The 15,812-nt window shown below is 38.2% G+C and overlaps 1 pseudogene; it reads right to left on the bottom strand.

The window, feature by feature from the left end:
• Positions 1–15,812, bottom strand: part of LOC122814375 — a 388,456-nt pseudogene that overhangs the window by 335,354 nt on the left and 37,290 nt on the right.

Genomic DNA, 15,812 nt, shown 5'->3' with positions numbered 1-15,812 from the left:
ACTTGACAGAAGCAGACAACGGGTACTAGAAGTCATGAAAGTGATAGGAAACATGTTAGGATACATGAGAGAGCTGCTGAGTAAAGACAAGTATAAAGGGTATGGATATATTAAAGTGACAAGAATATGTTTTATTACAAATACTCCTCTTACTACTACTAGATCTAAGGATTTAAACTTTGCTTGCAAATTAAACAGAACATGTTGTAGGGATGGGTATGTATAAAAGACAGTCGCCATTCTCTGGAATGGGCTTCCCATCCAGAAGCACAGATCTTCCCTAACCCTACTCAAGTGCAACTTGGACAAGTAGATGGGAAACTAGAAATTCACGCCTGGTCTCATTCCTACATCTCAGATTGTTAGTTAGGGCATACTTTAATAGCTGCCTCTATATTGTACTCCTTAAATAACCTCTAAGGTACACTGACTTGTGAGATACATTTGCGTTACATGGCTGGGCTTAGAAAGGCTTCAGTGGTCTTTAGCCTAGTATACAGCTATGAACCTATAAAGTATTGGGGATTCAATTTGAAATCAGAGTTGTGGTAGAAAAATGGGAATAAACAAGAGAAATACTACTCAGGTTTGGAAAGCTTTTAATTTGACTCAAGAAAAATGTTTACTGCATTTTTTAAAAAGTTAATTTATTTCGGGGTTTATGCATTTCTTGTGATGAAAGAAGTTGTTAGAAATGTTATTTAATGGAAAGTGAAATTCTGTTGAATAAAAAGGAAAGGTGTGAATTAGGTTTGCTAAGTTTGATAACATACTTGACACCATTCCATTTGCTCTGGCTATGCAAATGGCAAAAACTGAAAATGAAAGTTTCAGTGAGATTTGTGTGTGCAAAACATGAAGCTCTCTGAAAAATGTTGGAATGCAGAAGGAAGGCAGAAAAGAAAGGGTATTAGTTTGGACAGAGAGGGTGTCTGAATGTACCACAGAAAACACTTTATATAGAAAATAAATTGGGGAAATGTTCTGTGAATAGACTGCAATGTTCAAACGAATAGTGAAAAATATTATGCTGAATCGCGAGTAAAGCCAAAAGTGACAATGAAAACTATAAAGAAAAAATGAAGGGCCATCTTTTTACAAAGGCAAAAAGAAAACAGCAGAAATGTTTCATGCAGTATAGCACAGCTGAAAGAGAGGGAGGGAAAAGAAACAGAGTATGACTTCATATGAGGAATCAATAATGTGAACATCATATACAAGACTGTTTAACTTGTGTATGGTATATGTGGAGAGAGCGGGAGAGATGCAAGGAATCAATTAAGAAAAGGGACAGTTAATACAGTTTCAAAAATTAAGTTTTCATTGTGGGAAAAAGTTTTGGAGGGTTAAATAGGTATGTGCTTTACTTATATGCTATTTATTGTGAGATTATGGAAAATATGATTTTCAGTAAAGCATTCCTATCCTGATCAATATGTGCTGCGAGATCTTTAACATCCAAATTGGCTATGAGCAATTCAGGTAGATGGGACCTTGGTTTAACTCCACATCCAAAAGATCACAAATTGCCTTTTACAAATCTGGTTCTACAAATCACATGCTAAAATAACTTTTAAGCATAATTTCTGATGTGGTACCAGACTTCGCAATAGTATATTCTCCTGAATCTTTAATACTTCAGCACAGTTGCACTATTCTTTACCACTACCCAGATGCCATAAGAAAATACTTTGGTATACCCAACAGGCTTCTTGCATACTCTGTTTCCTGATAACCAGTGAAACATTCAAGAAAATTAATTTTACAATAACATGAGGCAGACCAAAAAGGTATAGCAGATGTTCCAATAGAAATTAGTTATTAGTATTCAATGCATTGAAATCTAAATTATTTACTTACTTGTATATCAAGGATTTCTTTCTCTTGTTTGTTTTGCAGATATTTAAGCTCTTTCACTTTCAGTTCCAGAGAAGTTAAAGCTGTTTCCAGCTTGTCCTATGGAGGTATAAAAAAATGATTGAATAACATAAATAATACTGTGAGCTGAAAATAATTATAATCATTTTACATATAAGGGCAGCACAAAACATCAGTAGAACCACTGATTAGAAAGAAGCGACAGAAAGACAGACCTGCAGATACTGTCGTGCACTTTAAGGCCCACTAGTATAGTGAGATATATACTATGCTATTAACTACAAGCACAGGATGAATGAAATAGTTAAGTCTAAATATAAAATGACAGTGGATGGATGAATAAAGCCTAAAAATATGACTGGCCATTATCATACAAATAAAAGAAAAAAGTAGACAAACTCCCAGGCCCTTCTTGTAAATGATTCACCTCCCCAGCCCCTGCTTACACTTATCAAGGGTATCAGAACTTGTCAGAGAATTGGGATGCATGGCTAGGCTTAAAAAGGCCCTTGTGGTCATTAGCCCAGTGAACACCTATGACATAAAGAAATGAAGACTTTGATCTGTGTAATACCATCTTAACAAGAAACATAATTAAGCAGGAGTACAGACCCAGTGAACACCAAGTGATTCATTTATTATCTAATAGTAAGCCTACATTACCAATAAACTGCCAACTTCACTTACTTTACTTTTCAGAAAAATGTATATGTTAACAGGAAGATGGGTGACCTGTAAATAATATAAGAAAATATATAAAATTATGATATTTTTTGAGTGTACTAATGACTCTCAATAACACCGCACACTAATTTTCTGAGGTCTTCCTCTCTTTGTAATTGTAGAGCATGTCACACCTTAATGAGATTATCTACAAAACCAGGGCAACCAATGAAAGTGTTGGGATAGTCGTGGAAAGATTTCCAGCTCGTCAAAAAACAAACAGTTCCACAATGAATCGGCGGTAGCACTGTTACCTCACAGCAAGAGGTTCTCCCGTTTGATTCTCGGCTGGGCTTGGGAGTGCCTTCTGTGTGGAGTCTGCATGTCCTCCCCATGGTTGGGTAGTGTTCGAAAGATATGCGTGCGTACATGGGCGTGCCTTTGAAGGTTGAGCGTCAAGCTGGCACCTCGGCGTTTCGTAAAAATCTACTGCCAATCATTAGTGGACCGGAGTTCCACTGTGGTGACCCCTTACTGGGAAAAGCTGAAAGTCAAACAACAACCACCACAATGACCATCAAGCTCTCCATCTCTGAAAAAAAAAATCAACTGATGTTCCAAATCTTTGAGAATTTTTTTCTCCAGTTCTACTTGCTTTTTTTTTTTTTTTTGAATCAGTGAGTGGGTTGACATGAATGAAAACTTTGTTTCAGAAAGAAATGAAAAGGCCACACCCTAGTGTCTACTGCAGACTTTCTTTCATAAATATTTAAAAAACAAAATCCAGAAGAGGATTCATAGGCAAATTACTTCAAACACAGAAACTTATTATTTTTCCTTCTCCAGTTCCTCACAGGGAAGTATGGCATTCTTACTCCCCAAAAATTCTGATATGCTGCATAGGGCTCATGCATTCTTCCCCATTATATTGATTTGGTTCCCTCATGGTTAGGCATTAAACAGCAAAGGCGTATCAGTACAGATCTGCGTTAATTAGATAAATCTTGTGCTTCTTAGCCTATTGTGGTATGATTATTAGTGAGCATGTTTTTAATAATCGTGCATTAATCAGAGTTTTGCATTTGCTGTAAAATATATGGGACAAACATATTTCTTACAAAGCTGCAGTTTGTGACCTTTTCAACCCAATACCTGTGTTCTTAAATAAGGGAAGTAGCCATGCATCACAAGAATATATTCCCTGTCTAACAGATTGGGGAATCTAGTGTGTAAAAAATGAAATAAAAAAAAATATTTTTCTTGTAAATGTTTCAGACAACTCAAGAAACCATATGTGATCTTTGATTAGTGTCATAAGATTTCCAAATGTATCAGTTCAACAGTTAAGAATCCAGAAAGCACCAGCTCAAACGGTCATCATGTGTCAGCAGATATGACTTGTCCATAAAAACCATGACACATACTTAGTTAACTCAGCTCCTGATTTACTTGCTTTCAGGGCTAGAGTTTGATAACTAGTGCCTGGATTGATTAATTGATGCATCAGGATTCAAGCTGTCAGCTTGAACCTGGTCTGATTTGATTTAATCAGACTGATTGATACAGGATGTCTGCCTTGGCCAAGTGGATGCCATTGTCTGTAGTTGAATGAGGGTCCCTCATACAGTTAAGATAATTAGTCTGACGTCTTTTGTAACTAACTGATTCTATGTTTTGTCAAAGTTGTTCTTTTTGATTAAACTGTTCTGAGCTGTAGCTTGGTGTGCTGTCTCATTCCTCTAGCTGCATTGTGGTTTCCCTCCAAGCTTCAGTACCAAAACACAGCTGCAACTCATGCCAATAGACGGAACATGATAAAATATACCTAAAGGACTATTACTGATGTGAAGACTGGGAAGATGGGTGAACGCTGCAGCCTAGCCAAATAGAATTTGATACATAATTTCAGTATTTGTAAATATAAATGTAAAATACAGGCTTGTTTCTTAAGTGAAAGAAAATACTGTAAAATGTTGAACTTCAAGATTGTAGCAACATTGCCATCTGCTGTAAGGAAAACTAAGTCAAGCATTTCACATCTGTTCTTTGAAATTAAAATTATGTCTTGTGTGTTCTTTGATCTCCAGAGCTCAGAGTCATTCTGTCTGGACTAGCACATTCTATTGTTTTAACTTAAGGAATAAATACTAGAGTGTACATGTGAAATGTCTTACTGTTGTAGCTTCCTGAGCAGGTGTTAGCTTGCTAAATAATGTAGCCTGTTGGCCAGGGAACCCCAGGCTAAGTGTCAAAATGATGTAATGTGTATACTGGGAAACCCAAGTGTCAAACATGATGAAATCTGGGAGGGCCCAGCAGAAATGTTCGTTACTGATTTTTAAAACTATTGCTCCGAGAGACTGTAAGCATTTTGATCTTGACTATCCAGCTCAGCACTACTTATGCTCTATATAAGTAAGTTACTTTAGAAGTATGTTTTCTTGTAGCAATAGCTAGGAATTAGAAAATATTAGACTAAGTGTTTTTCTGTTATGTCAGAACTGTACTACTGAATTATTTTAAGTTTTTGTGTGATCTCCGAACTCTTGAATAGCACTGTGGTGTAATAGTATTGTCTTGTGTTTTTAGTATTTACTATTAAATAGTTTTAAACCCTTTTCAACTGTGGCTGGTTTATGTAGTGATAATTTAAGCTCTATAGTACATTGCATGCTTATAAGGGATCCTGTAATAAGCCCTTCCAATAAGCCTTGATTGCTTAGTTACACTACTATTAGAAAATAATATTGCACAGTAATAATTGGACACCCTTTTAAGGGCCTTTGGGTAGCTGATAATTATTAGCTGGTAGTGGCAGGAATTACTACCGTAAAGTCTGGGTATAGGGGGCACAGCTGAAGAATCTGTGTCAGCCTTTCCCAGGAATGTCTGTGAAGTTGTATAAATACTTATCTCTAAGTGCGTGTCAGCTACTTGGGCAGGGACACAAAGCACTGGCTGGACAGAGAGGGCACTGTAGGTTAGCTTGCCAGCTAGGCTGAGATCTGGACCCTATGGCTGTGTCAGTGGGGAGTCTTATTGGGGACCTGGAGAGCAAGGGAGCAACCAGCCCCAGACTGACTGTGATCTCGGTGTGCTCTTAAGGGAAATTGCACTTTACTGTGTGCATTTGTTATCCTTTCTCCTATACGAGATGCCCTCTCTGGTGTTAGTGGTGAGGATTGAGGCTCCTTGATTGCTGGGCCAAGGCAGGGGGGGTCACAACTGAAAGTATGAGTTCTGGGTCTATATGTAACACTTTTATTATGATTTTGGAGTAAAACCTTACCTGAAGTTAACAAACATAACTATCCTCAATCTTTTCTCCAAGACAATGGAAGGGGACTAGAATATGACCTAGTCTCTGTAGGTCCTTCAAAAGATTCAGTCCCAGAAAGTTCACTTCAGCAAAAAAGTCTAGCAGATTTTTTATGTAGAAGTATGTAACTGATGGTTAAGACTCAGTTTAAGATGTACATCATTCTAAATACAAGCACAAACATTTGCAACCACCATAACATCCACCATAAAATATACTCTATGAAAATGGACACTACTTCAGCATTCCCTTGTTCTCTTTCTGTAAACCTTTGAGATAATTTCTGCTCTTATATCAGGAATGAGCCTAAAAAAATGTAAAATTTAACAGGTATACTGGGAATGAACCCCAGAAATGCAACTTTAACAATATGCTTAACAATTTAACTCGTCCAGATGGCAATCAGTAAAACTGGAAGACTAGAAAACTTGACTAATTATGCAGTTTTTTTCCAGAATAGTATAGCATTGCTTCATAATCAATCCTTAAAATGGCAAACAATGAAAATAATGTTAAGCAGCCATCTTAGATAAAATATGATTGGAGACTGGAAACAGAAACCTGAGGCAATAAGATCATTTTAAGAATTTCTTAAGACTATTGCCAAAACTGCAAGCAGGCAATGCCCGTGAAATTAAACTGGTTAAAATAAATCACACCAAACAAAAGAAACAAGTCTGTTTTACATCTGAAATAGGATTATTTGGATTGTGGGTCTAGGGCCAAACAATCTTTACCTTTAAGAACTGTACTATGCTAGTCGGCATAAAGGTTAAAGTTGAGAGCTGTAGTTCCTGTAGTACAGGGTTTGATCCAACAGCCGTCATTTGTGTACTGTGTCATTTAACCACACACTGCTCCCAGGTTGACCCTGAAAAGACTATGTTCTGTAGGCCTATCTGGTTAACAAATAGGTGATTGTTTAATTATGCCTAAAGCAGAACACAGTGTGACATTTTGCTCCTAAAATTAAGAACTCCTCTCTAAGAGCATGATTTAGCTCCACATCACACTAACAGTGTTTGCTGGTTGCTCGAGACATCACTATGGAGCTTCCAAGACTTAATAAAACCAATGTCATGGGCAACAGAGTCTTGTCCTTGTAAAACAAACTGGACATAATAAGCAAGACACAAACCTTAATGAAGGAAAAAAGTAAGCTAGAACTTAGTAATACAAAACATACAGATTTAGGATTGTGCTATTACATTAAGCAATTTATACAGGCAGAAAAGTAGCATATCTGAAAAAAGTACTAGGAGTGAAAATAAGAAATTGAGAGAGAATGAGAGAGAAAAATGAAAGAAAAGAGCTTATGAAGAATGCAGTGGAAGTGCTCAAGTTTAGCAAAAGGTAGACCAAAGTTTAATCCCAAGAAAGGGAAGAAAATATATGTTATATACACATTAGCAGCTAAAAACTTAGCAAAGAAGGAAATGCTAAACAGAGGTATTTGTAAGGGATGCAGGTAATGGAGAACAAATTTAGATGTGATGAAGGAATTATAAACTGGAAATATAATACAAAGTAAGATGTGGAGAAAGATTTAAAGTCCAATTTTAGGGGTGAAAGTGATGTTGGAATAAACAAATTAAGTTTAGCTTGTGCTGAATAAGTGAACAGACAACACAGTGGCAAAAAATGATGTTAGAACAAAAGATTTGCAAGATGATTCAAGTGAGATTCAGAAAGAAGTCAGATGTGAGTGCTAAGTACAGCGGCAAAAAGGACCAGTTAAATAGAGTATGAAAAATAGCAATTCAGAGGCACATTAGGCACAATGAGGAAACGCCTCATTATTGGCCAACATGCATGTCTCTAAACTGCTCAATTACCATTTGTGTTAAGAAACACTTTGCTGCCATAATCATACCTGGGGTTTTATGCATAGTGGCACATGCATCTCCCCAATCACTCCACCACACACATCACATTTAAAACACACACACACACACACACACACACACACACACACACACACACACACACACACACATATCTATACCCAAACTGTCCCCGATTTTACAGAATAACCATGATTTTGCCTCTTATATTTACCATCTCTTGTCTATGATAAATACAGTCAGTCAACAATGTCAGCCACTAGAGTTTCAAATTTCTCTGTGCTCATTTAGAGCTTCTTGCTACAAAATCTGTTGTTCCATTAACTTCTTAAGTAGCATAGCATAGTACAGTAGAAAGTCGATTATCCAAACTAATTGGGACCTAGGGTAGTTCAGATAATCAAATTGTTGGGATAATCAAACATATAATTGAACTAGGTAAAAATAAAACTTCTAAAATCTTGCATGAATACACTTCAACCATTCAGCAATTCCAATGGACAATAAAGAATATTTTTCACATACAAGCTAGCTACAAAATGGAAAAGACACGCTCGAGCGAATACGTATAATGTTTACATTTTCAGACTTTATGATTTTTCCCCACCTGAAAACTTTGGAAGGCTGGTTCTGACAATTGACTCTGTACTGTAATGCAAAAGTATCCCTGGTGTTTAATGTGCCTCTCTTCAGTATTACAGTCATTGTTCATTAGGCTAGGGGAGTTCAGAGGTAGAACACACACATGCCCAAACAGAAACAGACACACACATGCCCAGACAGACACAGACATCCCACACCCAACTGCACTCACAGGCACACATTCATTCACCCATACACAGCTATATCCACGTCACCTATTCCCTAACAAACCCTGTGACCACTCAGGCAGGCAGGTAGACATACCCCTGAGACAAAAGATACCTCTGCAGACATGCACACATATTGCCACACACGTATACCATATGCACTCACTATTACCACTTTACTAAATTCCATGACACTTACATCAAACGTAATCTCTCCCAAAGGATTGGGTGAAGATAAGCTTTTGGCCCAGTTAATTAACTTGGCTGGCAGTGTTGATTTACACCACCAAATGGCTCTATGAATTACCTGGCTGTGTAAATCACTTACCACAGGCATTCTGCAGGTGGACATACGATGCTTTATCATATGCCACTCCTCTGAGATGCCACATTAACACTGTGATAAACCAGGGGGACAGTGCACTGTGGTGATTCCACAAACTACACAGAATCACTGTGGTAGCCCATAGAAAGGGCCACCACCAGAAGAAAACTGGCCACTTTAGGGTTCACTGCTGGTGGCAGCCGTTTGTGAATCCCAGCATAAATAATCAGTTATACTAAAGTATAATTAGCCTATGAATGAAATTTAAATTAGATTAAGGAACAGGTTGAAGTAGGAGAGAAAGACGAAAAGTGATGAAAGGTAAACTGCCCTCCTACTACCGTAGCATTTTGTATTCTGCTATGGGGTTGATGAGAGACAAGGAGATGGGAATGATGACCCTTTTTTTTTTTTTTTACCTAAAAGATGTCCTTGGTAATACACTGGGCAGGGTGAAGGCTTTACTATCAACAGATAGCTCGTGGACAAAGGAGAATTAATTATCCGCAAAGGTACCTAGGCCTCTAATGACACTATCTATTTTAAGATGGGTGTCATTTATATGGTAGATGTTAAGACTACTCATTTCCCAAGCTGTATAATGGCTACATTTTTTGGCGTTTGGTATTAGACTATGATCCTAATAGTGCACATCTGCTAGGATCTCTTGCAGGAAGTATCTTCAGAGGAGATGATGATAGCATCAAGCTAGATGTAGATGCCAAATAGAAATAGTCCATAAATAGAGCCCTGGAGTAGGCCACTTGAGACAAGTCTCTAAGAGGACAGTGGGTCGAGTACTGTCAGAAAGACAATGCAAGGATTTACACTGAAGTTGACCAGTTTGATGATGATGCTAGAGTGGGGATAATGATAAAGTCTTTGCCAAATCAAAGTAACCCTAATCTAGTACTTCATAGATTCTTTCAAAGTGAACTAAATGGAGTAGAAAATCAATATTTTGGAAATCTAAAAAGATTTAGCTCTTGGGACTATAGGTTCCTTATGTCCCTACTTATGACATCCATTGCGATATTTCATAACCTTGTACATCATGCTGGACTGGATAAATGGTCCACAGTTGCCAAGGCCTAAGGTGGGATGACTGCTCCATAGTTGCCAAAGCATAAGGGGAGACCTAACTTGCATAGAACTAATACAGCTGTCCGCCAATATTCCAGTACATATCCAGTGGAGGGGCTGTGGCTGAATCATTTAAGGAGAAGGGGGATATTTCATACTGACCATAATACAGACTAGTATGTTATCTGGGTCCATACAACTGGTATGTCTGGTCTTGTGGAGTGCTTTTAGTATCAGTTCAAAGGTAATTACTGTGGAGGTGGGGACTGGATACCTCAACTGGTTGGTTTGGAGGTGACAAAGGTTAGAGCCAAGTTACTTTTGAAGGTTGTTGCCATTAGAGATAAGAGCAGTACAATGATGGATATTACTTCTGAGGTTCCTTACATAATTAAAGAATGCCTTGAATTATCTTTTACTGACATCGGAATCTTTAGTTCAGAATTAACTTTGCACGATTTGATATTTTGTCTTCTTTTTCAGGAGATATAAACTCTTTCTTTTATTGTGGAGTTTGTTTATAGTAGAGAGGCACCAAATGGGGGAGTGGGGGTTGCTAGTAAATTTGGCACTGTATTTGTGGTAAACAGAAACATTAGCCTGTATCTAAGAGCTATGATAGGAGTACATACTTTGAGTGCATGTGGTGGTATCACCATGAGGTAGGGGAATCGTCACTTGTTCTCAACAGAAGCAATCAGACTGGTCTTGGATAAGTCTCTAAAGATGGTGTGCTTCATTACTGGCCTGTACTGGGGTTGTATGGTGAATAATCTCAAAGTGATCGGATTTGACCATACAGGATGTCACAATGAGTAAGGAGCAGACATGGGTTCTGTTTGTGATGACAAACTCAAGTACGTTGATGTCTCTAGTGGGAAGGGTGCTATCCCATCAAGGGAATTTGCAGCCAAGGAAGAACTGTGCATACTTATTTGTAAAGGTGCAAGTGTTCTAGTTTATGGGGGGAGGGGTAGATAAGTGCCCTAGGAAGATAATAGTTGGATTAATGCAGAGGAAATCATTTCTTAATATGCATTTCATAATTTACTGCTGCTAAGGGTGGTGTTCTAGAACTAGCCTGGATGGGGTATGACTTTTTGTTTGTAGATCTCTATTTACAAAGCTGTTCAAGGTCTCGGTATAGAAATGATGGTGTTTTCTAGAAAGAGAGACATATCACTATGAATGTTACTGCTATGTGCATTTGTAAGTGCACTTTTTTTGCACCTTTTTCCAAGTTATCTTTCAATCATCAGCCCCCACCTCCACAGCCAATCATCCAGTTGATTCCCCTTCACTAGGGGAAGGATCAGCCAGAAGGGACCATCATTCAAGCAGTCAACAGGGGGGTTGAGGTTTTCTGCTTTCATTTCTCCAGGCCCCAATGCATGTACACAGTAAGGAGTAAAGGAATTGCATACAATGGGAGAACAGCAGAGGCGGTTCCCTCACTTTTGCAAGGGCCACTCCCTCCAAACATCTCTGCCCCACTCCCTGAGGGACCAGCGGTGAGCTTTCCACTCTCCATCAGGAAAATAACACTGCCAGTGTGTTCTCAAATGCATACAAGCACCACTCTCCCTCAGGAGCGGAGAGTGGGCCATGCCCTCTCACATTTTCCCATTCCTGCCTGGCTCCTCCAGTACTGAGGCCACCAACTGAACCTTGGTCATTAGGTCACACTCCGGAATCCATCCCCTGTGCCATGGACCCAGGCTACACTTGTGGGTCTAATGAATGAAACTCCATGAATATCTTTTCTGTCCTTTCTGTTAAATGTATTTTAGAAGTTCTTCTGCACAACATTTAATACACTAGAAGGACCACTGCAGATGATCTTCATGGCTTTAGTTACTTGCTAGAGAGGTTTTCATAATAAAATATACAGAGAGTTATTATGTTCCCGAGTGCTCCTGATAAAACAATTTTCATGCAAATTCAAAATTTGTCTCAAAATGGCTAACATTCATCAATCAAATAATTAGTGCTGAACTTTCACATTCTGTAATATGAAACACATATGAAAGCATGAATCGTAAATCCTGACTTAAGTCATCTTCATTGTTAGACAAAGGTTCAGAACAAATGGATGCAGACACATTACTAAATGCAAAAATCTAAAAAAAAAAGGATTTTATCCTTTAATATACGTAGAGTGAAATTGCAGTCCAAATGCTGCATGTGGGCTATTCTCCAATTATCTTACCTATATCTGTGCCTGTCAGATAATCTGATGATTACACTATAGATCATGCTCAACCAATAACCTATTTATTACTTTAATTCCACTGCTCATTAGAGTTTCTGTCTGCATCACACACACTCTAAAGCTCTATTAATGTTTTTGGCTGCTCTGATACTTCACTTAAGCTGTACTAATCATTCACCACCCTTTTGGTAAAAGAATACTTCACCAAAGTTATCCAACTTTTATCTTCAGACTGGGTCATGTTGTCCTCTTACAACTCTTCTTTTAAGATCTGGCAGTCTCTTGAATACAAGTTGTATCCATGCGGAGCTTAAAACATTTCCATCACTACCTTCTTTCAACAAAATATTTTTTAATTCACAGGGCCAACAGCCAGCAGCATCCTGCAAGGTAAGCCTGGAGAACACTTTAGCAGTAATACTGCAGTTTGTATTTTTTTTTTTTTTTGCCATGGCCAACCCCTTCCCTGCCCCAGTATACACCGATTTCAGTGTGGTTTGTACACACGCATTCTCACTGTGGACATCCATCTGCGCTGCCCCAGGTATAGTGCTGCCTAAACATAGCATTTGACCTGATGTTCATGGGGGTGGGGTGGGGGGGGGGTGATTAGATAAGGGAGTTTTTTTTCTTGCCTATCAGTTGTATTGGGTTCCCAACAACACTGACAATAACTTACCCGATTCACTAGTAGACTGCTATAAAACATTTCAAAAACTTTTTTAGTCACTCCTTAAGCAGCTGCCAGTGAAAAACCTGCACTGTTCTTTTACCATCCTCTAAACTACCTGCATCCACTCTATGATCTTAAAGTGATGAAATCTCTAGAAATGCACACCCTCTTTATTCCTTGTAGGATATCACCATCAGTACAGAAACCTTCCTCTAAACTACCAGAACTGCACATGCTAATCTACCTGGGATTCCACCGTTTAGACAGAGACCCTTCTCTGAACCACCTCTACCTAGACATTAGAATGAGGTCTCTAGAGCTATGCACAATATTTTGGGTGGGATCTTTTTAAACTGCTGATGCCACTTCTTAAGTTCATATGGTCATAGGCAAGTACTAGGCTAGCTATCCTTGTGGGCCATTTTAAGCCTAACCAATTTCCCTTTTAAAGGTAAGAATGAAACCATGTACCTTGTGACTGTGAGATAAGAAACTTAACCATTATATCAAACAAATCAACCAAAACTCAGGTGTCAGAAGTGGGATTTGATATGATGGCTCAAGGGAGGCCACAGCTTTACCACAGTTCCTTAGTCCAGTCTTGCTGCTCTCACAATTGGTATGTGTGCCTTTTGTTTTCCTTAATTTCAGATGCAAGCTCCCTTTGCAAACACATATCAAATGCATAAAGAAGTCAGCGTCGGGTGGGAAATAGTTGAAAATGGTGAATTCAGTCCGCACCAAGATATTAATCATAACTTTTTTTATCCAAGTAGATCCTTAGTCTTTTAGCTGCACACTGTTTGTGGATCACTAACTTGTCAGTTAATGCCAGTCTTTGACAAACTTATTAGTCCCATCTCCGTACCCAAATGTCACCAAGTCTGTTGTTGGTAAATAGTCGTGCCAGGTACTGTTCATAGTCAAACATGAAGGACTGACAGTGCAAAAAGGAGGACAAATACTATGTCCCAAGAAGGTGTCCCACAGTGATTTACAAGCTAATGGGGAATATATACTATGTCCAAGGGAGGTACGTTGGAGATATTCAAACTAAAGGGGAATATATACTGTATTCACAGATGATGCCTTGGAGTGATATACAGACTAAAGGAAAACATATACTATGTCCAAGGGAGATGGCTTGGAGTGATCAACATACCTAAAGGGGAATATATACCATGTCCACACAAGGTGGCCTGAGGTGTTTTACAAACTAAGGGGAACATGTACTTTATCCAAGGGAGATTTCTTTCTAAAGCACAAACTATGTACACCAAGCTATATATATTAAAGACAGGCATTTTGAAGTGTTCCACACATGTCCAAGGAAGGTACCTTGTAGTGATCTAAAAAATTAAAGGGAAATACTCTGTTGAAAGGAGCCATCCTGAAGTGATCCACAAAAAAGGAGCTATATATTACATCCTAGGGAGGAAGCTTGGAGTGATCCACAAAGTGAAATAAAGCTAACAGGGTGAGGGCGCAGCTCCTCATGTTGGGCCGCAAAAAGCTAATGTCCATCTGTAAAACGGCTTTGATGATGTAACACCATTTTTCTCAGTATTTATTGTGTTCTTCCTGCCATTTGCACTTCTTTGTAGTTGCAGGACTCAGTTATGGGCCTCTTTACTGTTACCTGGGTGATGTGGTTTTTACTACAAAATATTTTAATTCACAGAAATAACAAATTTTATAACGCTAGCAGTATCTGCCATTTATAGAGTGGTTACATACCAATATTCTTGTAGACCTTGCTCCATATTAACACTGTTCTCTTCAGAACTACGGTGTAACTGCTTTCTTTGATTATTTGTTTGATTTTCAGGCTGTGTACCCAATGAGTTTACTGCCACAGTGGCTTCTGGAGTATCATACCTTGTCCAGCCTCTGCAGGTCTTCAAAACTCATGTATTTCTGCTTGCATTATCTATTTATAACTACTTATTTGCTTTTCTCTGTGGGGCTGTTTGAGTTGTATATATGCTCAGAAATGTTTTTAAGATCAATGGTGTTAGGACTGATATACATACTTAAATGTTCATGTGACTTATTTTATGTAGAGGAAACCAAGAGAGCATTCAAACTTAGAATGCTGGAACACTTAAGAGATTTTAAAAACTTAACTGTGATAGTCCAGTTTCTCTGCATTTTAAGTTAGGTCATGGAAGTGACACTTTTGGTTTGCAAGCTAGCTTTCTGGAACAAATACACTCAAAATATTGTGATGATACAGTATTCAAACATAAGCTGCTATATAAAGAGTCTATTTTTATTTTAAAGTATGGCACTTTTCTAGGGGTCTTAAAGAATGTAACTGGAGGCATCTGAAGTTTTGTGTTTGTTCTTTGAATTGTATTAAACATTGAACAGCAGCCTTTCGGGGTTTTTTTACTTATTTGCTTTTACTCAGAATCATCACCTGTTATAAGTGAGTTTACTTGTTCCTATCTTGTGTATTTGTAAACATGTTATCTTCCATAACAAATAATACATACAGGATCAGTTTTATGCACTTGTATCAACTGCTCAATTTAAATCAGCTAAATACACTTGAAGCTGAAGTTGAGTGATGTGACCACTTTACTCTATGGGCCAAGTCAATAAGCCCTCAGACCAGTCTACCTACCTGGCTAACAAACAAATAAATCCGATATGTTTGCATCAAAGGGCCCATTTTTCATTTGCGGACATTATTAATGTCTATCCATTTGTGTTCTATATTCATGTTTTTTTTTCTAAGATTAATTTACATTTTGTGCAATAAACTGGACAGATTTTAGACCATCACTCCAATCCCACCAAGTAGAACTTCGTTATTTTAAATCCATCTTCTTCATCAGCCCTGTTTTACAACTTTATATTCTGACAACCAAGGTATAACTAATGGGGTCTGAATCCCACTACTTCCAACCAGGTAAGAGGTTTACATTTCGCTAATCATGCCTACCACACATGCATAACACTGCCACACTTACTAAAACATGGTAGGCATGATTAGTGAAA

The sequence above is a fragment of the Protopterus annectens genome, chromosome 10.part0 (assembly GCF_019279795.1).
Source record: "Protopterus annectens isolate FY-2018-M chromosome 10.part0, PAN1.0, whole genome shotgun sequence".
In the NCBI taxonomy this organism is placed as follows: domain Eukaryota; kingdom Metazoa; phylum Chordata; order Ceratodontiformes; family Protopteridae; genus Protopterus; species Protopterus annectens.
This window is presented reverse-complemented; position numbering and strand designations above follow the sequence as displayed.